Genomic DNA, 18,852 nt, shown 5'->3' with positions numbered 1-18,852 from the left:
CTCAGATCTGACTGGTGGACAATCTCCACGAAGCACCCCTTCATCTCGATGTCATAATGAGACCATCTCCACTGCACCCTCCCCCCCCCACCCAGGTCCCCTCCCTAGTGTCTTATTGGACCTCAGAGGCTGCGCCATTGTGGAGGGGTCCACACGTTTCCTGGTCACTGCTGTGTGTCTAGCCTTGACTCTGCATCTCAGAGGTGCTAAAGTTGTATTTCTCAGGTGGGTGGCCCCTCTAATTTGAGATTTGCTTTCTCCCCTTGCCTGTGTCCCCTGCACAGCACAAGGGAAGAGTCCAAGGCTGGTTCTCTCAGATGCTTGCTCTGCCCAGAGTGGACAACAGCTGTGGCTTCCTATAAGTTTATGAACCAGGATGGGCCCCTTTAAGATCGTGCCCAAGTCTGCTCATCTTTGACCAGTGAAGACTGAGGGGGTCTTGCATGGCTTACTTTCTGGTTCCCAGGTGGCTCATAGCCAACGGTGGCTGACTCCTAAAGGGCTAGCTGTCCACTGTAAGTGCAGGAAGCTGCCACTTCTGGGGACACCCTCCTCTTACCTGAGGTCCACCTCCTTCAGGGACAACGGCACTATCACTGTAGGGTTCCTGCGTTCTGCTCCACACTGCAGGAGAAGAGAGCCTTGATATCTTCTAGGGCAAGTAGAAAGTTGAGCGGCAAACTGGTAGAAGTTGAAGGGTGAGCGCCATCCTCAGCCTCCCTCCACCTCTCCTACTGCTGGCTGCCTCCTGCGCTTTCTGCTGCTCTTCCTCTCTGAGGAGTTGTCCTGGAGGCACCAACTGGAGGAGGGACCCAGCTGGGCTGGTGTTTGTGGAGTGTGTATGTGTGTCCCCAGAGCTCCCTGCAGAACCTGGAGGCAGGCCAGCTGCGGTTGTCATGGAGACCCACCTAAGCCTCTTGGCCCAGCAGTATTAGCCGGTGAGGGAGGGCTGGCCTGACACAGAGAGCTCGGTATTCCCAGAAGGCATCTGAACCCTTACTCTCTCCGCACTATCCAGTTTGACGCTACTAACTCATCAGACTCTCTGTGAGTCTGCTATCGGCCGATGCTTCTAGCTGCCTGTTGTATGGTTCCTGAAGGCAAAATACTCTTTCATCCAGGAGAGCATTATTCTGAGCATCAGGAGCCCATGAACTTGTCTCCACCTTTCTCTCTCCCTTACCTGCCACCCCTTCTGTCTTTCCTTCCCTTACAGCACGCACAGGCACAGAAGGCTCGGGCAGGTCCATGAAGAAGAGAGACAGTGAGTGGGTCCTGGAAAGTCCAAGTGATGTCAGAGACTACCAGGCCTCCTGCTGTGCCTGCCCCTCACTGCACTCACCACTGGGTCCCTGCCTTTCTGCTCTCTGGACACCACACATAGTAGACCAATAGTAGTCCTGTTTGCAGACCAATAGTAGTCCTGTTTGTGTCTCACAGGAGTGAGGAGACACTGAGAAAGGAATGATATTCCATGAAGGAGCATCGATCTGTCAGATCCTGGGGCCTGTATGCTGGACCAGCAGCCCGCACTGTACAGATCTTAGGGTATGCTGGGCCAGCACCAGGGGAGGGAATGGCTTCGAACGCATCTCATACAATCATGTTAAAAATGAAGCAGGAAGCACAGCAGGGAGGATATAAGCCATGCCAGGCTGCTCAGCTATGGCCGCCCTCCTGCTTGCAAATTTGAGGTTTTCGGTGGGGGACACAGTGTGCAGATTCTTCTGCCTTCCTGCCTCTGGCAGAGGCCGCAGGGTCTCCTGTCAGGAGCTGGGTCTTATGGTCAGACACTTCTCTTGGCAAGTTCACATCATGACAGTCCTAACAGGTGAAAGGATGGGTTAGGGACCTTATGACGGTTCCCAGGTGGCCTCCGTCCAGCACCAGCTACAGCCAGAGCAATCTGAGGCAAGTGTCAGGACAAGAGTGGCTGTCTTAGTTAGGGTCTTACTGCTGTGAGCAGACACCATGACCAAGGCAACTCTTATAAGGACAACATTTACTTGGGGCTGGCTTACAGGTTCAGAGGTTCAGTCCATTATCAACAAGGTGGGAACATGGCAGCATCCAGGCAGGCGTGGTGCAGGAGGAGCTGAGAGCTCTACTTCTTCATCTGAAGGCCGCTAGGAGAAGACAGGCTTCCAGGCAGCTGGGACTAGGGTCTTAAAGTCCATACCTTAAGTGACACACTTCCTCTAACAAGGCCACACCCACTCCAACAAGGCCACACCTCCTAATAGTGCCAATACCTGGGCCAAGCACATTCAAACCATCGCTTGACCAACTGATAGCACCCTTCCCACGGGTTAGCTAGGTGTCTTGCCTTGGACCAGGAGCAAGGCCAGGACCATTCTTTCTGGGAACCTTTCACAGACTGGAGGGTAGCCAGAGCTCTCATCCTGGAAACACTGAGTGTATGCCTGACCAGCCCCTTCTGAACTCCCTTAACTGAAGCTCCACTTGAACACTTTCCACCAGATGAAGATGAAGGCAGGGAAAGCAGGCCATCTCCTGTACCCGCCAGGGCTTCCAGCTTGGGGTGACTGGTGTGCAGACATCTGCAGAGGTCCAGGGACACCTTGGCGAGGAGGTCTACCTAGGGTCCCCTTCTCTCAACACCTCCTATTCCCTTGTCCCCAGGCTGCAGTGCTGAGAATCCACAAGCACAGAGCTGTAAAGGTCTTTTATTCCCATACCTGCTGGAGTCATGGCATCAGAAGGGGCTGGGAACTTCCTCACACAGCACACAGCAGGCAAATTCACAGTCAGGACCACATCCTCTGCTCTAAACCACTCATGCCCACTGCACCCCTGTGGCCTCAGAAAATCCTACAAACCTCTGGGCACAATCATGACAGTCAGTCTCACTGAGAGAACCAGACATATCCCCTGTTCTCTGAGGGAGGGGGAAGAGGCTGTGTGCCCCTGCATCCCCAGTTCTGTGATGGAGGGAAGCTGCAGGCTGTGCCCCTGTCTGTGCAGTGTGGAATTCTGGGTTACATTCTGAGTCCCAAATGGCTCCGGGCCCAAGCATGGCAAGGCACTAGTGCTGACCCATGGAAGGCTGCTATCGGTTGTTGCCCTGGCTCTTGTCTCAGATTGCTCTGCCCTTAGCTGGCCCTGGACGGAGGTCACCTGGGAACTGTAGAGGAGGTCCCTACCCATCCCTTTCACGTGTTAGGACATGCATGAGAGAAGAGGTATTTCCATAGACCTTAAAATAGTAGACCTTGCTGGGCTGAATGAGGATGGAGCCAGGACCCTGAGGGAGGGATTGAACTTGTGTCCTGGGGCTGAGGATAGAATGATGCCACTGTGCACTGAGACTAGGACCTGGCCCTCTGCAAAGTCTGCTGGAAGCTTCCAGATGTATCAGCAGAGGCCCCAGAGCTGGTTTTGTTTTAAGCCAGTGCACTTGGCTGTTTTCCAAAAGGCAAACCACCGTACCATCCCCCATCACACCCACGGCACGACCACGGCACGCAGAAGAAAGAGCAGAACTGACCATCAACCACAGGAAAAGCAGAGGGCTGTGGCCTGGCCCCCGGGCTCCAGTCGGACTGGAAAGAGAATTCACAAAGCAAAGTTTGGAGCTGTGATCCGATGCATTTCAGAAGCAGACTGTCCAGCCACGGAGGAGCTGCTCCAATGTTCCAGAGGTAGCAGCACTCCCATCTCTGCAGCCCAAGGACAGTTACGGCAAAGCACATCTCTAGCTTTGCCTTGGAAAAACCAACAGCACCCTGTGGTGGTCTGCATGCCAGGCCAGAACTGAGACTCGAGCCGGGTCTAATGGCTGGGATGGGAGCCACAACCTGGCCTCTCTGCCTCAGACACTGAGAGACACTGAGACCTGACCTGACCTGTGTCTCACTTCTGCTTGAGGCACGATCAGGAGACCAGAAGCTCAAGTCTTGTCCTGGATGAAGGAAATCCTTGCGCTCTGAAGGAATAGAGCAGCTTACTTGTGGGTGTAGCTGAGTCAAAATCCCTCTGGCAAACCTTTATCTCCAAAAAATATTTACATTATGATCCATTGTAGCAGCAAAATTACAGTAAGAAAGTAGCAACAAAAACAGTTTTATGGTTGAGGGTCACCACAACATGAGGAGCTCTATTTGGGTGGCAGCCTTAGGAAGGCTGAGAACCACTGATTAGGTGATGTCGAGCTTGTTTTTTTTCTTGGGAAACACCTCTTAATAAACATGTGGTGACAAAATGTTTGGTCTCTATAAAGGGACAAAAAAAGAAAGTTTGGACAAGAAAAAACTTGTACAAAACCAAAAAGAAGGAACTTGACCTCCCTGACTTATGATGTCACCAAAGCAGCATTAACAGGGGAAATCCAAACTCCTAATTCCTCAGCGCAGACCATGTGTCTCCATAATCCTGTATTTGCATAGGGTTTGCATACTCATGCATACATTTGCATAACACTTAGCAATTCTCAAAGTGTGAGGAGTGTGGGTGGATCCGTGTAGTCCCAGACTATCAAAGACAAAATTTTGGAACTCTGTTTCCTGCCCTCTGGTGGCTATCTCTGAGTTTAAGGTCCTATGTTCAATCTCCAGTGTCTTGGAGGTATTGCTGAAGTTTCCCTTCCTCTAGGATCTTAGTACAGAGACAGGGGTTGTTGTGAATGAATAGGGCAGGGTCCTCTTCAAAGGACCTCTCAGGACCCAAGTCTGGACTGGATAGCTGTTGTCTGGGCGACCCTGCAAAGATACTCTAAAGGGACTCTTGTATACCTCAACCTGTCAAACTAATGGACCCAACAAAACATGGTAATTTCTCCCAGGACTCTCATGTTGGGAGGGAAAAAATGGCCACAGCCAGTTGGCCTGTTGGAAAGAGATTCTACACAGTTCTCACAACTTGTCAATCCACCTTTCAGAATGAGACTGAAGCTCAGACAATGATGGGTCAGTGGAACTCGGGGCCACACCTTGGCTGGCATTGCTTAGATGTGATATCCTTGTCCCCTATTTAAACCTTGGCCTGCAGGATCCTGGAGACTGACTGGGATCCCTTTGTCCCTCTTCCCAATGTGACCATGTTGTAAGACCCCACAGTGGCCTTACCTCAGGAGCGCAACCCACAGAGCACTGATTGACAATGTGACCGCTGCAATAGCATTAGGGTTTAAAGTTTTTAATCCACGTTCATGGGGTTGCTCATCCGGGCAGGGAGAGTCAACCCCGAACCCAAAAAGCACACAACTTTTATTCATTACAGAGGGCAGACTTCAGCAACAGTGTTAGCTGGCCCATTCCCATTGGTGGTGCACAGGACAAAGGATCTGGTCAGGTATTGGCTGGCCTGCTCAAGGGGCTGTTCTTGGCTCAGTTGGTCACTTTCCTCATCCAGTCCTACACCTGGCCTTGGTGAATCACTGGGAAAGGGCTAAGTTGGTACATCCCTTAGAAGGGGGGGTGAACTGGGTGGTCAAGCAGGGTCAGGATGACATCTTGCCGTTGTTCTCAGAATTTACCACAGGGAGGGATAGGGGGGTCTTTCCCAGAACGGTATTTTGTTTTGTTTTGTTTTGTTTTGTCTTAATTAGCTTAGTCAGAATCTTGATCACCAAAACTTTATCATATCACTGGGCATCATGACGTCAGCTGTATCTCTCAGAAAGGTCACAAGTTTGTCATAGGCATCCTGACCCCCAGATGTATTTCTCAAAACCTCGTTTTTACAACTTTGTTTCTCATATCTATGAAAATTTATTTCTTCAACCACATTGAATGAATCTCCCTTTCTGCATCCCACTTGTCATTGGGCTTATTGAACACAAGTGGCTGGGCCTGACCTGGCCCTCAGATTGTGACCCCCAAAGTCTGATAACACTGTGGAGACTGAACCTATGGTAGGACCCTTTTCTGTATCTTTTGAGAAACGGGAATATCCTTGGCATACACCCTCTTTCTATCACCCTCATTGATCCTGGCCCTGAGCGTTGATGCCCACAGAGTCAACCAGAAGAAGACTCTGAGGAAGTCCCAGGGCCCCATCTTGCTTTGGCCCCACCCTTACCTCTCCCCTGCAATCCTGGTGTGCGTAGGGGAAATCCAGGCTCTGCCTTCAGCTCTCTCAAGTGGCTGGGAGCAGGCTGGCAAGGACAGGCTCAGAATTCCCTGTTGACCAGAGTTCCTCATCTATTTCTACTTAGCTGGCGCCAGGAAGGCGTGTGTCCCAAGTGCCCAATGCTGAAGCGTCAACTCTTGATTGGCTATGCTCCTCCTGGACACCCCAGTCCCTAGAGTCCCCCCAAGCTAGTAAACATGACAACGAAAACCAGTTGCCTTGTTACCTGGCTTCTGCTGGTGAAACCTTAACTGAGGATCAACTTTCTCCCACAGCCCTTGGTGGACTTCCCCTGCATTCCCCTGTCCCCTCCCTGGTGGACTCCTCCTCCTGTCTAAACTTCTTTCTGAGCAGACATTCTCCTCTGGAGAACTAAGGAGTCCTCTGTCCTTGTGAATCACATAGCCTGAACCGTCTAGGACAGTGGTTCTCAACTTCCCTAATGCTGTGGCCCTTTAATACAGTCCTCATGTGGTGGTGACCCCTCCTGTAAAATTATTTTTGTTGTACTTTCATAACTAATTTTGCTACTGTTATAAATTGTAGTGTAAGTCTCTGATATGCAGGATATCTGATACCCAACCTCCATGGGGTCATAACTTACAGGTTGAGAGACATCTGGCCTAGGGTCTCCAATGACATTGACCACAAGGCCACATTTCTCCAAGAGTACACACTGAGTCACTAAACCAACCCCCACATCAAGTATGTATCCTTCCACAGACGCTTGCAAAGTCTGTCACATGGGAGTTTAATTTGTATTTGATTTACGAAGTTCATGCTCATGCAAAAACTTAAAATGACGGTCTGGAGAACGATCATTAAATGTGCTAAGTCTGTACCAGCCTACGTTATGGGTGTAACTCCACTTTCACTTTACATGCATGAGAACATAGCTCATATGGAGACTGGACCTATGGTAGGACCCCTTTCTGTATCTATTGAGAAACGGGAATATCCTCAGCATACACCCTTTCTATCACCCTCATCAATCCTAGCCCTGAGCCTTGATGCCCACAGAATGAACCAGAAGGAGACTCTGAGGAAGTCCCAGGGCCCCATCTTGCCTTGGCCCCACCCCTACCTCTCCCCTGCAATCCTGGTGTGCGTAGGGGAAGCCCATACATACCATAGCTAGTTAAACAACCAGCCCGGAGTTCACATGTAACATGTTGAGCTTTGATCTTTTACTATGTATTGTAATGGTAAGTACTCTGCTCCCAAGGCCTGGTTGCCCATAGGGATGAGAGAATCCATAAATACAATGTGACTTTCCTCCTTGATTTAAAACCATTAGTTAAATAAAGATGCCAACAGCCAATAGCTAGCAGAAGAGACATAGGCAGGGTTTGGGGTTGCTGGACTTGGGGTCCAAGGAGGAACACAGGAGAGAGAAGAAGGTGGAGAGAGGAGGAAGCTGCCATGGAGTAGGTGAATCATAAAAACATGGCCACGAGGGCCTAGCCAATTGGAGTAAGAGCTGCCCATGCGGGACATGGTAAATTATAACTCAGGGTGATTGATGGGAAATAGATTCTAATAGCTTAGAGGGTAGATATCTGCCAAGCTCTAGGGCTGATTAAGGCTTATTGTAATAATAAAAGTTGTATGTCCTTTACCTGTGAACCGAATGATCAAAGGTGAGGCAAAAACCTCTGTTTGAAATTAAATATTTTCTCCAACACAAGTGGTAATCTACAACACAATTACAGCAAGGCTGCCTGGTGCTTCAGTTGGCTCTGGGAACAGCTATAGAGTTCTACACTGAGCTTCTCTCTTTTGATTGGTCAAAGTCCATTAATCCTGTCAGATGGTCTCCTGCGGTTGACACCAGAGCAACAAGGCACAGATGCATGAAGAATAACGAAGAGCTCTCCAGATCCACCATGGAGGCTACGGTCAGAACATGGTCATAAGAACATCTCATGATGAACAATGCCTTGAGGAACTATGAGAGAGGCTCCAGGAAACAAGGCAGAGAGCAGTTTACCTCAGGTACACTGTGTTCCCTGGGTTGCTCTTGAACATGATTTCACACCCCAAGCTTGAAACATTTACATTTAATTTATAAGACACGTTTATTTCTTGTTGGATGTCTGATCATAGCTATAGAACCCAATCTGGTCTGTGTACCCCAACTCTGGATATGGCCTTCCACTTTGCCTTTGTGCTTTTCCTTTTATACTCTACTACCTGTAGGCAATTGTGTTTATGTTGGTCTGTCCTGAGAAAGTTCTGGGAGAGGGCTGTATAGGGGTAGTGCTGATGCTGTGGTCCTGTTCCCCGATTGGTCCTTGATCTGTCAGTAAAGAAGCCATGGGCCAATTTCTGGGTGGAAGGGATAGGCGGGACTTGGTCGCCTATGACTGATCCTAGGCAGGTGGTTGGGGACATTTTTCAGGGACTAGATGTAGGTGAGCAACTAAAGTTCAGGGCAGGTGGGGAGGTGAAGAGAAAAGGATATTGATAAGGTCACGCTCTTCCAGGTTGGAGAGAACAACACCCAGCAACTGTGTCAGAAGGCAAGCTGAAAATGAGCAACCTGTGTGTGTGTGTGTGTGTGTGTGTGTGTGTGTGTGTGTGTGTGTGTGTGTGTGTCTTTTATCCTTAGACTCAAGGGAAGCTGGGTCAGGGATGATAGTGTGGCCCATTCCCAGAGCTTAGGCGGGGTCTCAAAAGAACACACCACAGGGCTGTTCTGTTATTATTTAGTATGTGCTTACTGGTATTTATTTACACGCTGTTCTGAACGTGTTTTTCTGAATTCAAACAACCTTCCTTAGATCATTGCTTTCTTTGTTACATTCATGTCTAAAGAAGCATTGAAGCTGAAGCAAGGTTGTCTACAGCATCAGACTGGTCTGCCCCACTCTTTCAGTTTCTCAGATTTCAGGTCCAGCAGACAAGATCTACAAAGTCGGCTGAACAGTCGACAGACTACAGAGAACATAGTTATCTGTTTCTTTCTTTTGAACTCTTCTCACGCTCATACAAAAATACACAAAGACATGCTGATAATTTCCATATTATTATTATCATTGTTATTCTTATTTTGCTCTTTAAAAAAAACAGTGTCTTGGTGCTACAGAGAAGTCTCAGCAGTTAAGACCCCTGAGTACTCTTGAAGAGCACTGGGGTTAGTTATGGCCCCACACGCTGGCTCTTAGCTATCTATAACTCCAGTTCTAGCAGATCTGACACCTTCCTCTGTCCTCTTCTGGCACCAAGCATCATTTGGTGCAGACAGATATGCCAATTGTATAATATGTTGAAACGACACAGAGGCAAAATAATTAGCAAGGCTAAGAGATCTTGAGAGCGGTGATCTTTGTTCTCAGAGGGATACGGTCGTTACTAAGAGAGTGGGATCAGATGTGAGTCTTTTGTCCACTAGCCTGCCTCAGGAAGGGGGAACCTACAGTCTGCAATCACCTGAGTCCTATAAAAACTTCTGTAAAGCCATCTTGGAGCAAAGGCTATACCAGCAAAAGAGAACAGCGGCCAACAGGAGACCCCGACTCCTTGCAAATCGCTTCCCTGGTTCCTCTGTTGCTGCAGACAAAAGGTACTTCTATAGAGCAGTGAATTAGTTAAACCGCTTTGGGTCTCGACTGCCCAAGATCTCTGGATTCACAAATCAAAGACATACACACGCCAGCTAATTTTGATATGCCTTGACTAGCTCAATAGCTGGGCACTTCTAAACCTTCCATGGCTAGCACATGCTCCCCTCCAGTATTCCTGAGTTAATATCTTTTAAAATCTGTATTTCATCTCTGCTACCCCAGACCCATTCAGGGGAATGGTCCCTAGGCCCACTTTCCCATAATCTTACATGTTGGTGGGCCTTTAAGTCTATTCTCCTTGTTCCTCCATTATGCTGATTCTCCTGTTCTTCAGTCTCCTCCTCCCTTCCCCCCTCTCCATTTCCCTCTCTCTGTCCCTTGCCCATGCAATCTAAAAGTCCCACCTCTGTCTCCCCGCCCACCCGTTGGCTGTACAGAAATTCTTTAATACCAACCGAAGCCAGCTGTGGGCAGGGACCCTCAGCATCTGAAAGCATAGCTTTTGGGAGTCTAATTAAGAGAAAACATTAGGGCCAATTCCCAACACTCCTAGAGTCTGCATCTAGAGAGCAGGGTGGGGTCAGGCATTCCTCCCCCAGAGTCTAGACTGACCCACAAATGGAAGCCTGGGCAAGGCTGCATGTGCCTGTAATCGAAACACTAAGGAGGCAGAGTCAGGAGGATCCAGAGTTGAAGGCCAGTCTGAGCTACATGAGACTCCCCTCTCAAACAAACAAACAAACAAACAAACAAAAATCTAATGCCTCACGCCAGGGTCCGTGTGCTGCGGCTTGTCAAGGGCAGGCAGAACTGAAAAGAAAACACCTCCCAGAATCGCCCTCTGGGGAGGACACCTCACTGCTGCCTCACTGCTGAGCTGGCTTCGCCACTGACTCACCTCAGCACTGGCTTCTGCTGTGCGGCAGGCAGAACGACAGTCACACTGGTTTATTCCAATCCACGAGCTGGGTTCCAGGCCCCTCGCATCTTAGCCTGCATTTGGTACGGGTGATCTTTTTAATTGCAACCGTAGTAGGCCATGCCTGGTAAGCTCAACGTGCGGCTCCCAGGGGCTCTCTCCAGACCGTCCTCCTCAGCTTATTCTCCATGCATATGTATGGGTGAGCAGTGCTTCTGGTACTTGCTCACATGCGGGCTGTTGGTTCTAACAGTGTTGAGAACATACATGCACTTCCACGTGTCCTGAAACCCTACATATTCTACTCAGACTGCTATTTGTGAATCTGTGCAGAACGCAAGAGCCTTGTGGATTTTCACGTTTTCTCCCAGATGGGTCTCAGAACTCACGTGGGTATCTGTGATCCAGTTATGTTACTGGACTTGTCCCAAGCTAGGGCCAGCCATTGGTCTTTAATAAGCCAATTACAAGAACCTAACTAAACATAGAAAGCAGGAAAAGGAGATTTATTGTATGTGGCCACTTAGGAAGAGGGACAAAGGGATCCAGAGAACCCCCACCCCGCCCCCAGGTCAGTCTTTAGGGTCCTGAGGTGAGACCAGAGTTTAAATAGAGCTCAAAGATATCACGTCTAAGCAGTCCTGGTCATGGTGTAGCCCTGCCCTCCACTGACCCGTCCTTGTCTGGCATCAGTCTCACCCAGTCAGGTGGGCAGACAAGTTAGAGCTCTCTGAGAGAGACAAGATTCCTCTCTGGCTGGCATCTGCTCTTTTCCCAGCATGAGATTCCTGGGGAAATTCCTGTTTTGGGTGGAGGGTACTTTGGTTCAGTAGTCTGATGGTGTGAGACCGTTTGAGTAGTCTGATGGTGTGAGATGCAAGCATTCCTTTGAATAGCTTAATCTCTGCCTGGCCTGTTATGTTTCTAGCCAACTTTTGCTTATAGTCATGTATGTACGTTTGCAAAACTCATTTGGGAAGACAGGAGTTGCCAATAGTCAGGCGCAATTGGTAAGTTATCTTTTTTGTGAATGGAGTCCTTTTGCACCGTGTCATTGGGGGTGGGCTTTAATGTTTCAAAAGCCCATGCCAGGCCCAGTCTCTCTTTCTCTGCCTGCTACTTGTGGACCAGATGTAAGCTCTCAGCGACTTCTCCAGTATTGCATGCCTGCATGCCTGCATGCCTGCATGCCTGCATGCCTGCATGCCTGCATGCCTGCATGCCTGCATGCCTGCATGCCTGCATGCCTGCATGCCTGCCTGCCACCACACTCCCCGCCACGGTGACAACGGACTCACCCTCTGAAACTGTAAGCAAGCCCTCAGTTAAACGCGTCCTTTATAATTTGCCCTGGTCACGGTGTCTCTTCACAGTGGCAGAACAGTGACTAAGACAAGGTTCTTCCGAGTTCCATGGGACATGTAGAAAGCCCTTGTTGGTTCCCACAGAGACCCCTTACTGAACTTCAGTCAGGACTACACTGACTCTACAGTTTAATTTGATAAAATTGCCAACCAGCAAGCCCAATAAGTATCTGTGAGCCTCCTGATGGATCTGGGAACCAAACTCAGGTCCTCTGCAAGAGCACTTGTGTGCTCTTAGCTGTGGAGCTGTCTCTCCAGCTCCAGTAGCTCTAGCTACCGTAAAGGGATTTCAATATTAGCAAATGTGAATAAATTGAGAATTGACATATCAATGTAGTTTGATTCTACTGAGTTTTGTGCTCTCTCTCTCTCTCTCTCTCTCTCTCTCTCTCTCTCTCTCTCTCTCTCATTTATCCTTGACTGTAGACCAGGCTGGCCTTACCTCTGCCTCCCAAGTGCTGGGATTAAATGTGTGCACCACCACCTCCTGGTTCCTCTCTCTTTTATACGTGTTGTTTGTTTGTTTGTTTGTTTGTTTGTTTGTTTTTGTAGAGGAATTTTAATTCAGCAACATTCTGCTCTGACAAGGGATCACATCCAAAGATTTGATCTGGTCAGAATGCAGGCTTGTCATGGATTATAGTGTGATCTGGCTCTGGAATACAGATACTCCCTTAGTATACGCCTTTAATCCCTAACAGTGAATGAAGGTAACGTTAGTTTGTAGAAAGAGGCAGCCATGTTTGAAAGTGACATCTAACTGAGGGGCAAAGTGATGAATCAGAGAAAGATTTGACAGAATGAGTCAGAGATAGGATATGCCCAACTCACATGAGGACAAGAAGAAGAGGCTACTTTAGAGCAGCACAGGGAGTGAAAGGTGTGTGTGTGTGTGTGTGTGTGTGTGTGTGTGTGTGTGTGTGTGTGTGTGTGTGTTTGAGTGGGACAGTTTTACAGAGACAGGTAGCAGAGAAAACAAACTAGACACAGGTGAAAACAGAAAAACCAGCCCAAGAATGAAAAGTAGCCAGAAGATTAGAACAGATTGCCAAGTTAGTATGAGGTCAAGCAGAGAAATTCAGGAAGAGGCCAAGAGAAGCTGGATGGAATTAGTCTGTTTGGAAAATTAGATTGTACAGAGGCTAGAAGCTTCCAGGCCTAGGCCTAGGAATAGAACAGAGAAAGAAACACTGTGGGCTTAGCCCAAGCCATGCATTGGCACAGCTTGGCTGTGGCTCTCATCTCATCCCTTCATCTGAGGAGACCTTTACACTTTTTTCTTTAGCTTGCTTATTTTGTGTGTGGAAGAGTGTGAGTGTTGTTATACAAGAGCCACCACACAAGTGGAGGTCAGAGGACAACTTATAGGAGTCGGTCCTCCCTTTTCACTGTGTAGGATTGAACTCAGGTCCTCAGACTTGGCAGCAAGCCCCCTTGACTGGCTAGGTCTCTTTTGTATATTCTTGAAGATTTATGTACTTATAAGAAAACATGAGCTGCTGAGAGAATGACTCTTTCTTTCCATTCTTGGTCCCTTTTATGTCTCTTGCCGTTTCCCTAACTCAGACATCCACAGACATTCCAGGATAGAATGCTATTCTTGGCCCAGGAATGTTGGTTACCCTTTTAGGATCAAACATAGTGCCACGTGTCTGTTCCTCAAAGGCGTCAGTTGTCCAACTGAGGGGGTTCCCTCCTATTACTAATTTAGGAGAGCTTGGGTTGTCAAAGGGCATTTGAATTCATGAATATTTTGTCAAAATGATATTTGAATTTCTACTTCTAAATTGTTCAACGGTGAGTTATATTGTCTGACTTTTAAAAATAAAGTAAATCTTGTACTCTGCTAAATCCAGTTTGGGTATGGTGTAAGAACTGGTCAACACATTCTTAGGTCTGATTTGTTAAGATGTTGTTGGAAGCACCCCTCTTTCATGAGTAATATTCATCTGTTTTCTCTCTTGTTAAGTCATCTTTAGTTTGGATATCAGAATTTTACTGACTGGTTTTATGTGTCAACTTGACACAAGCTGGAGTTATCACAGAGAAAGGAGCCTCCCTTGAGGAAATGCCTTCATGAGATCCAGCTGTAAAGATCCAGCATTTTCTCAATTAGTGATCAAGGCAGGAGGACTCAGCCCATGGTGGGTGGTGGTCTTGGGATCTATAAGAAAGCAAGCTGAGCAAGCCAGGGGAAGCAAGCCAGTAAGTAACATCCCTGCATGGCCTCTGCCTCAGCTCCTGCTTCCTGACCTGCTTGAGTTCCAGTCCTGACTTCCTTTGGTGATGAACAACCATGTGGAAATGTAAGCTGAATAAACCCTTTCCTCCCCAACTTGCTTCTTGGTCATGTTTTATTCAGAAATAGGAACCCTGACTAAGACAAGTGTTTGTTGAAAGTGTCATGGTGCACATCCGGAGGTCAGAGGACATGATGTGGAGTCTGTTCCCTCCCTCCACCTTTAGGATTAAACTGGGTCGCCAGTCTTTTGCTGAAACTACAGCTGTTTGTTAGCTGCCTGCCAAGGGTCCTGGGACCTGTGCTCGGGTCTCCTGTAAGAACAGTAGCACTTCTAGTCAATGAGTCTTCTCTTTACCACCCCACTCCCAGTTCTGTTTCATCATCTCTTTTAGCTTGTCGATTATGTTCTCTAAAAAAAAGAAAGAAAGAAACAAAGAAAGGAAGAAACCTTAAATGGTTACCTTCAAGTCTGCAACATGCAATAACAACTGACCTCAGATATTGGAGAACTGCTTCAAGTGTGGTATGAGCGGCTTATACTGGTCTTACCAACTCCTCCCTCTGTCCCTTGGGATGAAGCTGTCTTTCATTTCACTTAGACATGGACTGAAAATTCTGGTACTATGTTATTTTAAACAAACAGTTATCTTTTGGACCAGCTAAGAATAACTGTCAGTTCCCCTTTCTCTTTTACATGAGCCCTTGCCAGGAGCTAGTTTTTGATGCATGCCTACAAGGAATTCTCTAAGTATAACTTAGCTATTACCATTTTTTTTTTAATGAGTGCTCTATCTGCATGTACACCTGCATGCCAGAAGAGGGCATCAGATCCCTGTATAGATGGTTGTGAGCCACCATGTTGGTACTGAGAATTGAACTCATGACCTCTGGAAGAGCAGCCAGTGCTCCTAACTGCTGAGCCATCTCTCCAGCCCCATTGTTGGCATCTTAATCAGAGGAGTTGTAATTACTCGAAGGAGACCCTCAAAGAGGTCAGGGTTGAGTCTCCCCACAGAAGGAGGCGTGGGAGTATCATCAGACCTTCACCTGAGAGTCCAGCCACTAGTTTCCTATGGCACGTAATTTTGTCCCAGTTGTCTCAGGGGTGCTAGCAGGCAGAGGGTTAGTTAAGGTGGGACCTCCACAGTGCAGCTCTGGTGAAGTCCTCATCTATGCTGAGGTCACACCATGCTCTGTAAGTTCAGTGAGTTGCTGAGGGTTTGCAGAGCTAGACGCTGTCGCCGTTGCTGTGGCTGTCGCTGTTGCTATGGCTGGTGTTTATTCGGGGCTCCCAGGAAAAGCAAAGTCATCAGTCATGTCCCTTCTTGCCGATAAACTTGTGTTATCATTCCATACCAGTAGATCTGATTAGCACCACATTCTCTCCTCTTATCTATAAACCTTTATTTAGCTTTCGTGTCTGCAGACTGGTGCTGCTCCGTATACGATGCTACATGGATGCACGTCTGTTCTATTCAGACTAGAAATCATCATTCTTAGATAATCGGGCATTCTCTTCCTCTGTTTACTGTCAAAAATCTCCTTGTCTTTAGTATGTTGGCATCTGATCTGGGAGATATCCATCCTGCCTGCTGCTCTCTGGATTTCCTGTGTCCAGGGGCAATCAAGGAGAAGGTGCTAAGGGGTCTCTGCTATCCAAGGCTAGGCAATGGAACTACACGTGTGTACGCACGCACGCGCTCACCTTTGAAAACTGGACACAGAAGAAACCCAATAACCCACACAGTTGGTTGGCTCAGATAACTTTTGAAGAGTCTGGTCATCATCATCAGGTTTCCAGCGGCTGCCCAGGGTTAGGCCAGCAGGTTGGGAGTTCCAGGTAGGCTATAGACGGGCTTGCCTTGACCCGCAGAGGGAGGAGAGCTAAGAGAAGCAGGGTTTGGAGAATGTCAGTGGTTCTTAAAACTAAAAACCGATTTCTGGGCTCCACCAAAAACAAAACAAACGAACCAGAGGATGGTTTGGTCTTGCGCTGTGTCGGCTAATTGCGAATGACAGCGACATCTTGTGGTGATGATGGGAAGGAGCCTCGCAGAGCACGCCAACTTCGCCACCACACAGCTGCAGCGCCACCTGTAGAGAGCCAGGAGAGAGAGACTCCTAGGCTCATTCGGTCTGCTGGGGTGTTAGGTCCTGCAAGTCATATTTACTCTAGGGAAAGGGAAACCCAGTGTTGGGGAATTTCTGGTCTGTTTCAGACTACCTATATTCATTCACTAGTTCCTCGGGGCTGTTCCTCAGTTCCATGCCCAGTGACTAGCTTCCACCCAAAGCAGCATTTGACTTAATACCCATGATGCCTCATCATCCGTCCTTGGCAAGACAGATGAAGATTTGGGGCTAGAGGTGAGGTGCCTTGTGAGCTGTGAAGTACGGAGAGTGACCCCACAAGCCAGGCCTGGTGTATTACACTCAGACAACTGTGAAACCCGTAATTCAGGGTGACTCCTTGGACAGCCTGAGCCTGTGTCTGAGGCCTTAGTTTGAATCCTGACTGTGCCTAAACTCTCTAGCATTTGTGAACGCCACAAGAAGTCAGCAGCCACTTAGGTGCAGAGAGGTTAAGTATAGGAAAGTTCTCAGCTCCAGTCCCTCTATATCATCAGACACTCAGATGTGGGCCGGGGGCACAACCAGGAATGGATGTGCACCAAGGCTCCGGGGACAACAGGCTTCCTCTGGAACAAGATATTAATGATTAACAACCAGGTTAAGGAGGCCTGAAGTGGGAGTGAGCCCAGGGGAGGGGCAAGGGCAGCAGGTCCCCACCCCCAGGCCTTGCGGCTGGACGGCTGGACGTAGTGCTGAGTCACCTTGAAGCAGGCCTCGCCAGTTCAGGCCCTGGAGTGACCTCTGCTCACCGGCAGCAGGGGGCGCACTCTGGGCCTCCGAGCCTCAGGCCTAGGAAGGTGGATGACTTCAGGCAGCTCAGAGAAGGAGAGGGGAGAGGGCCTAAAGGGAAGAGGAAAAGAAGAGGGGAGAGAACACAGTTTTTTAAAGGCCCTGTTAGGTTTTCGAGAGAGCCAAGGCCAGCCCTGTCTGGAAAAGAGGCATGTGACACAATGTAAGGTGTCCAGGTTGAAGCCATCTGAGCAAGCAGTCCTGCTTCAGAGCTAGTGGGCCCTGGGCTCTCCCCTAGTCTGACCACAGCAGTAGCTCCAGAAACAGGGGAGCCAGCAATAGTACAGGAACCGAAGCGCATGGGGAGCGCATGGGATGGAGGTTCCCACTGCGCTGGACAACATAGCTGTAAATGATGCTAACATCGGCCATCTGGGGTGCCCAAGAGGTGGGTACTGTGTTCAAAACAGGACGCTCGTTTATTAAGCCATTGACTCGTTAATTCAACAACTATTAAGAACTTGGCAGGAACGTAATGACCTGTCTCCTCCATGGCAGCAAGAACATCAAGAAAAGTCCAGTTAGAACCCTGCCCTGGTGCTACCAATCACACACAAACTTTGGAAAACCCCAGCCCTGCTGCAAGGGGGAAAAGGATGGCAGCCTGAGGCCAGGGGAGACAGTGCTGTCAGGCAAGGGGAGAAGCGGGAGGCAGGCTTGCCTGTGGGGTCTCACGTGGCTCAGATCCTCACGGCTGAGCCAGTGTTTCCCAGAGGCTCTGGGTGACTCACCAGCCCCTAAGCCTCTGAGTGTTGCTTGTCTCACTCTGCCTTCCTTCCACACAGCTTAAGCCTTTCCTTAAGCCTTCCCTCTCCTAAGTTGCCTTGGTTAGGTTGTTTTTACCACAGTGCTGAGCAGTGGCTCTGTAGCCACACTTTCTGCGGCCATGCGCCCTCCCTCCCCACATGCACTCTCTGTCCTTTCACAGTAACACTGTTCATTCTCTGGCATGGAAAGCTGGGTATGAGCTTTAGACTCATCTACACTAACCGGCCATCTTTACCTGTAGAAGGAAAGGTTCTGGCTCCACTCATGTTCCGTGAAGTGACTGGACAAGGACACCTGACTAAATACATGGGAAACTGTCCTCGAGTGTCTCCAAACACAGTGTACGGAGGGGACAAAGCTCTGTAGGGCTTAGCCACTCAGAATGTAAGGTGGGCCCCGGGCCCTGCACCCTCCATAGGCTGATCCATGGCTGCTGGCAGGAGACTCTTACACTGGGTGGGAGGCAGAGAGAGGATCTGGAGCTTGTGTCTTTGAAACGTCCTAAGGGCAGCCTGGTGTATAACATGCCGTGACCCAGTCTCTCTTTCTGTTCAGGAGGTTGGCACAGTAACCACTCTAAGCCCAAGGTTAGGCTTTTCCCACACCTCCCTTGTACAGGTCTCCCGTCTCTGCCTTCTGTACTCTTGCCCTATTAACCTGCTCTGCTTCCGAGGCTCTCACAACAGTGCCTGTGGCTGAGGATCAAGTGTTAGACTCGAGTCTGTGCGTGTGTGTGCATGGTGGATGTGAGTATGTGGTATGTATGTGCATCTGTGTGTGTGTGTGTGTATGTGTGTGTGTGTATGTGTGTGTGTGCATGGTGGATGTAAGTATGTGTGTGGTACGTATGTGTGTCTGTATGTGTGCATGTATGTGTCTGTATATCTGTATGTGTGTGTCCACATTGTCTATGTGTGTATGGTTTGTGTATATGTGAGAGTGCGTGTATATGTGTATATGTGTATATTGTGTCTCTGTGAG

At 48.8% G+C, this 18,852-nt stretch overlaps 1 protein-coding gene across 1 annotated transcript in view; it reads right to left on the bottom strand.

Annotated features, from left to right (window-relative positions):
• The window catches only part of Rd3 (RD3 regulator of GUCY2D), a 36,407-nt gene that overhangs the window by 12,275 nt on the left and 5,280 nt on the right, over window positions 1-18,852 (bottom strand). The window contains exons 2-4 of the mRNA XM_063272732.1: window positions 17,016-17,154; window positions 16,153-16,275; window positions 560-16,065 (exon numbers count right to left, since the gene is read on the bottom strand). The gene's annotated coding sequence lies outside the window, so the exon portion shown is untranslated. The remainder of the gene's footprint in view (window positions 1-559; window positions 16,066-16,152; window positions 16,276-17,015; window positions 17,155-18,852) is intronic.

This window comes from Rattus norvegicus, chromosome 13 (genome assembly GCF_036323735.1).
Source record: "Rattus norvegicus strain BN/NHsdMcwi chromosome 13, GRCr8, whole genome shotgun sequence".
NCBI classification, from domain to species: domain Eukaryota; kingdom Metazoa; phylum Chordata; class Mammalia; order Rodentia; family Muridae; genus Rattus; species Rattus norvegicus.
Note: the sequence above shows the minus strand (reverse complement) of the source record. Positions and strands in the feature narration are given on the sequence as shown.